This window comes from Macaca thibetana, chromosome 6 (genome assembly GCF_024542745.1).
Source record: "Macaca thibetana thibetana isolate TM-01 chromosome 6, ASM2454274v1, whole genome shotgun sequence".
Lineage (NCBI taxonomy): Eukaryota > Metazoa > Chordata > Mammalia > Primates > Cercopithecidae > Macaca > Macaca thibetana.
The window spans coordinates 85,687,905-85,700,140 of NC_065583.1; the positions used below are offsets into that span (position 1 = coordinate 85,687,905).

The window sequence follows — 12,236 nt, forward strand, 5'->3', positions numbered from 1 at the left end:
TTTGTTTGTTTTCTTCTTGTTTTGTTTTGTTTTGAGATGGAGTCTCACTCTATCACCCAGACTGGAGTGCAGTGCTGTGATCTCAGTTCACTGCAACTTCCACCACCCAGATTCAAGCGATTCTCTTGCCTCAGCCTCCCAAGTAGCTGGGATTACAGGCACATGCCACCATACCCAGCTAAGTTTTGTGTTTTTGGTAGAGATGGGGTTTCACCGTGTTGGCCAGGCTGATCTCAAACTCCTGACCTCAAATGATCCACCCACCTCGGTCCCCCAAAGTGCTGAGATTACAGGCGTGAACCACTGCACCCAGCCCACTTTGATTTTAGACACAGAATACTCAGCACATACATTCCTTCCTTGGTTTTATCAACAATTGCATCCTCTTTCATAGTTTGGATGTGCCAAAAATATATTAGCTAGAAGCCCACTGGAGAACATTTTGTCACAAGTACACTTCTCGTCTATCTGTGTGAGAGTCCTGTAGTTGAACCTCATATTCTGCGGAGGAGTAATGAAATATGAAAGCCGAAAGTTACTACACAGGGAAAAAGTGCTGGATGGAAAGGAATGGCAGAAAGGATTCTTGGATGAGGAAGGGCTAAGTGGCTGTTGTTTCCTCTTGATTCCTTTCCTAAACTTTCTGGTGATGTGAGTCAATAGTTATTATTAGCTCAGAGTTTTACCTTTCAGTTTCAGCTTTAGTTTGACCTCAAGCTCTTTTGACAAGTCATTCCAAGTGACAGTTCCATCTACACATGAGCCCAGAGATTGTTTCTGGGTGGGACAAACTGTCCTTTCTAATTGAAGATGCTCTATCCCTAAGTGATTCATTTCCTTTGAGCATCTCAGCTCATGTTTAATTTCTTTGCAACCAGGTATGTGAATGTAACTCTTCTGTATAAGGCAAGTCTATACCCATACACCTGATATTAATAAACTATTGATTTCATGTTTGTTGCATTGCTAAATTTACAGCCTAGGCAATTTGTTTTCCTCCAGAAGTACTGCCTCCATAATTAAATAGACTTCATTTAATTGTGGGGTCATGTTAACCAAAATTATGTTTCCCAAAAGCTTGAAAGTATTTTTTAAAAAACTTTTATTGTTTTGTTTCAGCATTTCTGACATTGCTACACAAATTCAGTCATGCAGCTCACCGAGTGCCTACTGAATTTCCTGTCACGCAGAGCCTGAATTTCCTGTCATTGAGCATAACCTTTTAAAAATATTATTGTTTTTTTAAACCCTGGCACTAAACCAGTTTTCATCTTCATCTTGACTTAATGCCTCCCCACTCTGCTCTCTCATCTTCTTCTCCTGGCTCCACTCACCTCCTCTGTAGCCAGGAACCCACAGTTGGCTATTTCGGCCATGTGTCCAGAGTCTGGAATCCGTTGTCCCCTTGGGCTTGCACTGTGGCCAGTTAGCTTGCCCATCCTCAGCCTCGGCACCCTCCTTGTCTGTCCCCTCCCCGCCCCCTCTGGTGCACCCTCCAAAGGTGCACCTGTCTTTTCTGAGGTCAGTCCCACTGCCTGGCCCTCTGTCCCCTCCTCCAGTGCTGTTGGTGACTTTGCTCCATCAAGCATCCTCTTTTTCTCTCTCTGTCTCTCTCTCTCGCTCATATTTCCCCCCGTCAACTAGTTGCTTCCTCTACAAAAGGAAAAAATAAAACAAATATAGTCAAGGTTCCCTTAAACAAAAGATGCTTTTTCTCAACACTGCTATTCCCTCAGGTTATTATTGTATCTCATACCCTTCTGCCACCATTCTTTAAAGTCTAGTCCAAACTCGTTTCTCCACCTCCCTACATCCCAGTACCTACTTTAAATAAATAAAAAGAGTAAACATACAAGTGACAGTGCATATGGTAAATAGTCAATGAAGAAAGATGGAAAATAAAAAGCCCCTTCCTCATCTGACTGATGGGGAAATTATTAATTAATTAATTAATTGAGTCATCAGTCCCTTTTTAGAAAAAATAATATATATTGATTTTATATATTGTATTGTGTATATGTATAACATATTATATATATTGTACATATACCCACACCTGCAAATATATATGTAATCTTCTAAATTTCACACATATGGAATCATACGCTGGTCTGACCTTTTTAAAAAAATTTAATAACATATCCTGGTACAAGAATCCAAAAATAGGGGTTGCCCCTGGTGAGAGAATCTGAACTGATGAGGAATAGGGTAAAAGAGCAACTTGCTGGAGGCGGCGGCCAGGGAGTCACTGGGCCAGGGTCCTGGGCCGCCGCACTGCTCTCTCTGGCTGCTCCTCACAGCTCTGCTCCAGGTTCCCGTTCAGGCAGCAGTGGGACATGGCGAACTCGGGCTGCAGGGACGTCCCGGGCCCGGATGAGGACAGTTTTCTGTACTTCGTCTACGGCAGCAACCTGCTGACGAGAGTATCCACCTCCGAAACCCCTCAGCGGCGTTTTTTTGTGTGGCCCGCCTGCAGATCGAGACCATCCAAGCCAACATGGTGAAACTCCGTCTCTATTACAAATACAAAACTTAGTTGGGTGTGGTGGCGCACACCTGTAATCCCAGTTACCCAGGAGGCTGAGGCAGGAGAATGGCTTGAATCTGGAAGGCGGAGGTTGCAGTGAGCCGAGATTGCGCCACGGCGCTCCAGCCTGGCGACAGAGCGAGACTCCGTCTCAAAAAAAAAAAAAAAAAAAAAAAAAAAAAGGAAAATATGTTGCAATAGAAGTTAAAGTTTCAACTCAAGAAGAAAGAGAACTAACCTGTCAAAGTTATCTGATGACAAATTACGAAAGTACTCCTCTGTCTTCACAGTATAAAAAGATTATTTGCATGGGTGCAAAAAAAATGGTTTGCCACTGGAGTATCAAGAGAAGTTAAAAGCAATAGAACCAATTGACTATACAGGAAAGGTCTCGGAAGAAATTGAAAACATCATCAAAACGGGGGAAACACAAACTCTTTAGAACATAATGGAATATATCTAAGGATATTCTGTGTGCTAATATAAAATATTTTTAACACTTGAGAACAGGGATCTGGGGGATCTCCATGTTTGATTCATTTTCAACAGTGCTCTGAAGGAATATCTCACTTGGGTGACTCCTTGTTTTCACACTATAAAAATAAACTGAGTTAGGAGTTAGACAATTTAAAAGGGGGATATGGGACCCTGAAATGTATGACAAATGGATGTGAGTTACCCTTCTGTGAACACTGAAAGCTCTTCTCTTGACTTGATCTTAAGTGTCTCCTTGCTTCGGTAAAGAATAGATTTGTAGCTCGCTTGATGATGGTGCTGGTGAATTGCTCTGCTCTGTCTGAGATTTGTAAAAATCAGATTAATGAGAGTAATCTGCAGATAATTGATAATAACATTTTGAAAACTGGAAAGATGGTATACTGTTTTTAGAGGAATAAACATGTTTGTGGTTTTTAAAAAAAGAGAAACTTGCTTTGCACTGTATACCCTTTTGTATTATTAGGATTTTATACTATGTTTACATGTTGCCTATTTAATAAGTCACTTAAAGTGATTTATGTATCTTGAATATCTTTCCATATTAGCATGTACAGACAGAACTCATGATTTTGTGGATATGGGCAGACTATCTCTGGAAAGATACAGAAGGAATGAGGAAAAGCCTCCTGAGGAATGCCTTGCAGACTGACCCCAGGTCAGGTATACTTCCTGCATACCTTTCATGCTGGTTTTTGGTGGCTTGTTATCATGTACAAATATTACACAAAATAGGCTTCAAAAGAACTAGTTATATAGATGTACCATGATTTGTATAATTAGTTCCTTATTCATGGATATTTAGGCCATTCTCAAGTTTTAAAGTGATTATTATCATCGTTATTACAAACAGCATCACAGGGAGAATCCAGTACATGCATCTGTAATGCCACGGTGCTGTTTCTTCTCTCCCTGTCCCAGACCCCTCTCCTCTGTTGTTGTCTGTACACAGATCTCGTGATGGCGCTTTCTGACTACTCATACTTGAATCTGGCGAGTTTTCCTTTGCAGGTGGTCTGGTGGGGAAGGCCAGGGTCAGGTTCCACTTTCTGGAATGCTCTCATGACCCAGGATGTGGGTAAGAGACTCCTTTAGGCAGAGGGCAGGCAGGTGGAAGGCTGTGTGCATCCCAGTGTCTCTTCTGCCTCCTGCCAACCGGATAGGCCAATTGTAGCATGCAACTTGTCTGGAAGTATCCTCATTTATCCTCACTTCCTCTGCCCCTCAGGACCAAACCGAGTGCAGAGTAGCTCCCATCACCCCACTCCTTCTGGGACAAATAATAGATTTGAGTTTTGCACCTCAGTGTGAACCTGTTACCTTAAAGAGATCAATTTGATTGCTTTTTTCTGAGCTATAAGGGTCCTGTCTCCATTCTTTCATCCTCCCTGTTCCCTCTCACTGCTTTGGCATGCCTTCTGCCTATTTTGTGTAATATTTATATGTGATAACAAGAACACAAAAACTAGCACAAAAGATATGCAGGAAGTATATCTGGCCTGGGGTCAGTCTGCAAGTCATTCTTCAAGAGGCATATCCTCATTTCTTCTCTATCCTTCCAGAGATAGTCTGCCCATATCCACATATATGGAGCTGTGGGAAACTAACCTAAAATGTGGGAGGGGGGTTTTAACTGATCACAACTTACAAGAGTGCTCTGTCCAATCTCCCATCCCTAGGAGGCAGAAAATGAAGGGGTCCCATAGCTTTCTTCTTGCTTTTAGCTGTTAAAAATTCTGGTCTAATCTAGTCTAAAATTATGATCTTACCTAGTCAAACCACCCACCCCCATCATGAGCTGGGGGCACCTGCAGTGGGCAAGGGGCATATCTGTCTTTTACTCCTGTCCCCTCACTTTTCCTCTTGGAGTAGAGAGGGATGAGTCATGATCAGGTTCAATGACAACTTCTGCCTAACCTTTATCAAAGTTGGGGACTGGGAGAGGCAATGGGGAGGGAGGGTAACTGTCTCCTTACTGAACTTCCTGCGTTATGGTTCTTTCTCTGTGAATGCTCATGGCCTCACTGGCCAACACTAACCATCTGAATGTCTGGCACCCTAAAACAGGCTCTTTGAGGCTAGCAGGTAAGTTCTTCAGAGAGGCTCTCTCACATACATGGCTTCTCCAATGTGGCGGATCCAGCTGCAGGTTGACCTCTTCCAGCCCCTTCAGCCTCTACCTCTGTATACACCCCATAGCCTCTTATGCTTGGGTCTCCTTGCCCAGTGACAGGAAACAAGACAACTCAAGACTGTCACCTTCCATGGTGTCCATTTGCCCATCGGAGACTCACGTGTCCCTTTCAAGCCAGACTCTGCCGTTTCTCCCAAGGCTCTTTGCCCCTGCTCAACAGGAACAGGGCAGATCAATGCATCAACTATACCTAAGCAGCTGACCAACTGGTAAATGAGGCACCGGCCTCCTCTTCTTGCAAGTAAACTCCAATCTTTAATGATGTTTCTCTTGGAGCCCATTTCATGTGGCTTGCAGCAGGGCATGGTGGGGAAGGAAAAACTCCAACACTGGTTACTAGGCCAACTAGGGTGGGAAGGTGGGGAGTGTGTGCTGATAGCTGCAAGGTCAGTTGTTTCATCTTTAAGAAAGCCCTGGAAAGGAATTCTGGCCTGTTGTTGGTGGCTTTCTATACAAGGTGCATTATTAATCCTTCATAGTCCTCAGCTTTGCCCTTCCAATTCTACTCTAACAAACAAGAAAGTCCCACTCGAGATACCATTTTTTAAACATAAATGGTAGCTAGCATACTGATGTCACTGTGCTGCATCTTAATAACATATCTTAATAACATCTTAATCAATATCTTAACGTCTTAGAGATATGTTATTTCATATCAACTGACTTAATTCTGCCTCTTAAAAAAACATTTTAAAGTATTTCATTATATTGATATATTTCTAATTAGTGCCCCTTCAAGGAGTATTTCAATTGAACACTTGTCAATGTTTTATTTTTGTATTTACAACAAAAAGATATCCAGTTCATAGATTGTTTGGGGGTTGAACGTGTATCGACAAAAAGAATTATCCAGATAAAAGTTAGACTAGGAATAAGATAACAGGAATGTCTCATTTTAGTTGTGGGGTGAGTTGATGACAGGCCTAGTTAAGCACTGCTGAGCCTCTGTTAGCTGTGTGGAGTAAGCCTAGCTTAGGAAGGAGCTGGTGCTCAGACAGACCGCCAGCTGGTAGAAACATCACAAAGAGATTTCAGAGAGAAATGTGCTCAGGTGTGTTTTCAGAAAAGCCTTGCAATGTGAATCTCAATTCACTTCTGTTTGGGACCACTCTTTTTCTTTCTCACAAGCAAGGCTGTGATTCTATCTCATATGATGTCTCGCACACAGGTGGTTCCTCTCCCTGATCCTGGATCTGAGATCCTGAATGACACTATGACATGTTCCCTCTTACTTGAAAGTTGTGTGTGCCTTGGGTGCAGGCACAGTTTCCCTGAGGAGTGGGCTCCCGCTCCATGAGGGACACTCAGCATTCTTTTCATAGATGTGAATTCCTGCCTGTTCCATGGAGGGGCGCAAGGGGAGGCTGGACAAGTGCCCCGTGGGAAAATGCCACGGCATGGAGGCAAGCTCATGAGGGGGTTACAATAGATGGTCTTCGGGACCCCTTTCAGGCTTGTGTTATCCTTCCTTTAAGACCTTGGAATTTGCTCTGTAGAGCAGCAGAGAGAGCATCTGCTTTGGACCCAGCACCTGAGCTTGAATCCCACATCTGCCTCTTCCTTGCTGGGAAGCCCAGGACAAAGTCTCCTAACCTTCCTCTGTCTGTTTTCTTACCTGCAAATGGCAGGTACTGATACCTACGGCAATGGGATATTTATTTGTTAAATAAATATCATTTCGATAACCTCATTGAAAAACATTTAGGCCTGGAGTAGATAAAACCTTCCTCTCAACAGCACAAGCCCCACCTTTTATTTCAGCGTTTTCAGTTTTGTCTGTCTAAGCAAGATAAAGTTCCCATTGGTGGCTCACTCGTTCTAAGAAGTTTGTGCTAGGAGTTGGCAATGAACGCAGTTGGTTGCCTACTCCACCACCATTTTTCTCTTCTTCCTTCCTAGGGAATTCCTGTTTGTTAAGGAATCTACTTCTCCCCATCAGAGCTCTCCCTTTAGAAGTCAAACCAGTTCCAATCCAGCAATGGGCCTCATTTTCTCCAAAAGTGGTGGTCACTCCATTCCTTTTGCTAGCCTCTGGGTCAGGAATTAGCCTGTGATGCAATTTAACCAATAACACAAGGTGAGGTTTCCTGTGGGAAAACTTTAGAATAACACTTTCCCATTTCCTCTGGACATGGTTGTTTGCAGAGACGGGGCAACAAGAGAGACTTTCCAAATGTATGGCAGAGCCTGTAGGGAGGCGGCCTGTAGGGAGGCGGCCTCTACTCCTGACCTTGGTTGAACTTCAAGTCCCTCAGGTTAGGAAGACTTTCCTTATTCTTCCAGTCAGTTTGGGATCCAAAATATCAACTTTTCAAAGTTGCTGTGATGATTAGAGATCATGCATATAAAGCTCTTAGCACTGAGCCCAGCACACAGTAGGTACATAGTAAATGGTAGCTGTCAGTGTTACCGAGTTCAGTATCACACAGCCCCACATAGAGGTAGAAGGCAAGGAAACATCTGGCCAGAGAGACTGCAGTTAGAGCCAGAGCCAGTGACGCCCGCAGTCAAATCTGAAGAGGGCCAGAGAGAGCTTCCTAAAGAATTAGACTCGGAAAACAAGGCACGGCCCCAAACCAGAACCTTCATTGTCTGAGGTTGAAAAGGGCGGCTGGTACTAAGGGTCTCTCACCTGAGCCTCCACAGCAGCATGCCTAGGGGGCCACATGGGCAGCCATGCTTAGTGTGGCAGCCTTGAGGGCAGCTGGAGCAATGGCAGCCCACCACCCCCTGAACCGCCCCTTTGTACACTTCAAGCCTTGTGGAAGCCAGGACTGGTCCCAGGGTGAACACAGAGGGACCCTGAAAGTTTTGCCAGCTCCAGAGCATTCCTGTCACTCATTACAGCCTTTCTGTGATCAAACTGCATTTAGGTACTCACTGTGTGACTTGGGAGATGTGACACCGTCACTAATACATCAAACATTTGACTACAAATCTATCCATGTGTAAAGTATACCTGTTCCGCTCCTCGGTGCCTGTGTGTGAAGTCCTCCCTCTGCAATGTGGTAAAGTTCCCCTGTTCTCTGCCTGCTCTCCAGTTGTCTCTCTCTCCTCTCCCTACTCAAACCCCAACGCTCTATTCATGTTCAATGTTGAGCACTGTTTATGTTGTTCTTCTTCTTCCTACTCCCTCTGCCTGCAATGCCCTTCCCTTCCTTGTACACTCACAAGCTTCTTATCCCTCAAGATTCAGCCTGGCTCTCCTTTGATATGGGCCCTTTCCCCAGCCAACCTCCAGGTGGGAATGATTACTCCCTTTGGTTAACCTAATGCCCATACACATTTCTGTTAACCAGAATACTTTCTAACAGTCCATTTTCCGTGTTTATATCGCCCACTAAACTATAAACTCCTAAGACCTGGGGCTGTATGATGGATGTTTGTGTTTGGCTGAGAGTAGTTGATTAATAAATGTCTGTTGGATGGATGGGTGGATGGATGGATAAGAACCAGTGTGGGCTGTGGTAATGCAGAGATAAAAGTCCTTTCCCTGCCCTCAAGGAACTCACTATAGATCACAGAAAATTAATACAAAGGAACAATGACATGTGATGAGTCAGGGCGCCCCATGGAGGGGCACCCATCCCATGGGGGAAAGAGGTGAGTGTTTTTGGGTACTTCTTAGAGGTGCTAACACACCATCCTGATCTGGATCCCTTTGGGCCAGCAGGAGTCAGCCACCCAGAAACAAGAGGAAGGGCACCCTGGGCACAGGGAGCAACAGGTCCCAAGTGTGAGTGGCAGCAGTGAGGACATGGCTCAGAGTCCAAACAGTTGGAGCAAAGGAGAAATTGTTGCAGAACGTTCCCCTTAGTTCAGGTAAAACTGGGCTCTTGTCACACGACCAGGAAAGATGAGGCTTGCGGACACATAGAAGGGTGAGGAAAATGGAATTTATTGGATGAAAAGAAAAAAGGAAAAATAACTCTCAGCAAAACAAGAGAGAGTCCTGATAGCAGGTTTCCCAGCTCACAGATTGAGTTCCAGGTCAGGACACAGGAACAGGAAGGGCCAGGCTCCTCCTCGCTGCAAACGGTGCAAACTTCCCAAGGTTTCACTCCATCTTCCCAGTGCACAGGTGGACATTATTCAGAAAGAATCAGTCGGGAAAGGGCAGGCCTCATCTGGGACCAGCTGTCCAGTGTTTTGTCTTTGTTTCCGGTATTTTTTGAGACAGACTTTTGCTCTTGTAGCCCAGGCCAGAGTGCAATGGCGAGATCTCGCTCACTGCAACCTCTGCCTCCTGGGTTGAAGCAATTCTCCTGCCTCAGCCTTCCAAGTAGCTGGGATTACAGGCACCCGCCACCACGCCCAGCTAATTTTTTTGTATTTTTAGTAGAGATGGGGTTTCACCATGTTGGCCAGGCTGGTCTTTAACTCCTGACCTCAGGTGATCCACCCGCCTCGGCCTCCCAAAGTGCTAGGACAGCAATCCAGTTTTTCAGCCTTCAGGTTGTTTTAGACTTGGAGGCAGGGTTTTACCAGGGACCACTGGCTGCCTCCTGTCTCTTAGATGTTGAGGGGAAGCTGGGATATGGTGAACAGGGCAGGGAGGACCCATCACATAGGGCCACATCCCCACAAGGAAATCTGGATTTTGTCCTGGGGAAACATGGACTAGTTTTTTGTTTGTTTGTTTTTTGAGATGGAGTCTTGTTCTGTCGCCCAGTGTGGTGGCACGATCTTGGCTCACTGCAACTTCTGCCTCCCGGGTTCAAGAGATTCTCCTGCCTCAGCCTCCCGAAGAGCTGGGACTACAGGCGCACACCACCACACCCAGCTAACTTTTGTACTTTTAGTAGAGATGGGGTTTCACCATATTGGCCAGACTGGTCTCAAACTCCTGACCTCGTGATCCGCCCACCTTGGCCTCCCAAAGTGTTGGGATTACAGGCATGAGCCACCGCGCCCAGCCCATGGACTAGTTTTAAGATGGAACAAGATAGGGTGTGTATTTTTAAAGATTGCCCCAGCAGCAGTGTGGAGTAGGCAGCGAGGCGAGGGTGGAGGTGCTACAAGAGGGAGTGAAGAACAAATGAGGGCTGGACCAATGGGAGCAGTCAGGTGTTCAGACCAGGGAGGCACTCAGGGGGCAAACTTGGTAGGGTTTGGCCACTGTGCATAAGTAAAAGCAGAGGGTAGCACAGATGCCTGCCAGGTTTCCACCCTGGCCAAAAAAGTACTTGAAGGTGCATGCAGGCTCACTGAGCAGTTATGGAGGAAAGAGGGTGGCTTCAGGAGAGATTCAGTTTTGGTTCCCTAGAGGCTGAGAGGCTTAAGGAATCCCCAGGTGGGTCTTTTCAGTAGGCAATGAGATAGCCATCCCTGAAGCTTAGGAGACAGGTCCAGATAAAGAAAAATATGTGATGCTCATAAGTAAAAACTGACAGCTGGAGCCATGTGTGGAGCTACAACCTCTCAAGGAGTGGGTGTGTACACAGCGGGAAGATCAAGCCCCAAGACAGACCATATGCGTAGGTAAAATTTTTAACAAAGAGACTGAGACAATATCCAGATAGAAAGAGCAAAAAGATCATGCTGCAATGGGCATTGGGAAGAGGAAAACTTCCAGGGGCCTGCAGGGATGTACAACGTCAAACCCTGCACAGTGAGTAAGTAAGGAAAAAACCTAAAGAACGTTCATTTGTGGCCACATGTTTTGCAGCCCTCATCAGCCTGTGAGTACAGATGAAGTCACATTAAGAGTAACCACACATATTTCACTAGCTTGTTGCCAACCATCTGCACAGCAGGACTGATTCTGCCCTAAAAAATGCCCTCACTTCTCACCCTCCAAGATGTATTTTCTGGGAGTGCCTGGGGGTGTCTCACACAAGCCGAAGGAGAGTCCACACGTGTTAGTCCACGCGCACACCCTCTTTCTGTCTACAGCACTTGAGGCATCTGCAGCCCCCATGGCGGCTTCCCACTGAGATGCCCTGAGGTCCATGCTGGGTTTCAGCTCCTGCTCTACAATGCAGCAGAGGCTTCTAGGCTCGTCATTTTTCACTGAGTTGAAGCCACAGCATTTTCTGAGAAATGGAGAGGACACCCCCTCTTTGCCATCTCTTTGTCACCCGTGTTCCACATGATGCCTCACCGAAAAAAAAAAAAAATGCCTTCTTTAGCTTGTGCCTTATGTCCTAATGCTTCAGACACCAGGCAGTCCCTGGGACTGAGTGAGAGGCAGACAATAGTCTCCCTGGACCCCAGCCTCTACCCCAGGTTTGGGGCAGGTGACTAACTGCAAAAGGTCAGGATACCTAGCTAAATGGTTATTTGGCGACATAGAGGCCATGATTGGTGTTGGCCAACAATTCGGCAGAATGGTTGACAAGGTCAGATTGCAACAAAATGAGAGGATGGAGGTGAGAAAGGTACAGACAGTAAATTTCACGAACGGGCAGAGGCAGGAAAGCAGGAAATGGAGAGTGGTGGTGGTGGTGGTGGCTTTTAACTTGAACACAGTGGCAGGCTGAGGAAGAGGCAGCAGGAAGGGAGGAGCCAACCACAGACGGGAGAAGAGAAAGGCTCTGAGTGAGTAGCAGGTGCAAGTCATGCGGATAAACCTCAGGCTGAGGGAACCTAAGGCAGCAGCCCTGAGGGCCCTGAAAGAGACCCTGGACCTCCTGGCGGGGGTCTCTGGAAGGAGCCTGGCCACAGAGTTCGGAGGTAAAAGACTAAAAAAAGAGAGGAGACTCAGACTCTGTGGCGGGGCCTCCTCTGGAGGGAAGTGGGAAGTCCGGGGCCCTGACCGCGCCGGGGGGCCTCCCAGCCACATCCTTTTCTCTGGACAGAGCTGTCACTTAGCTCCCCCTCCGTGACTCAGAATCTGACTTTCATTTTACTATTTTAATTTTATTAACGATGAGAGTCACAGTAAAAAGCTGCTTCCGGGAGTGGATTTTCTTCCCTTCCCTTGATCGCAGTTTGCTTGGGATTCCTCGCACGTGGCAGTGGCGGTGTCCAGCTGTGGCCTTGGCCCCAACTCTTTGAAGATACTCCGGTTTCACCGTA

General features: G+C 46.0%; 1 pseudogene; it reads left to right on the forward strand.

Annotated features, from left to right (window-relative positions):
• Positions 1–2,336: 2,336 nt before the first annotated feature.
• Positions 2,337–2,969, forward strand: LOC126957475 (gamma-glutamylcyclotransferase-like; annotated as a pseudogene).
• The last annotated feature ends 9,267 nt before the right edge of the window (positions 2,970–12,236 follow it).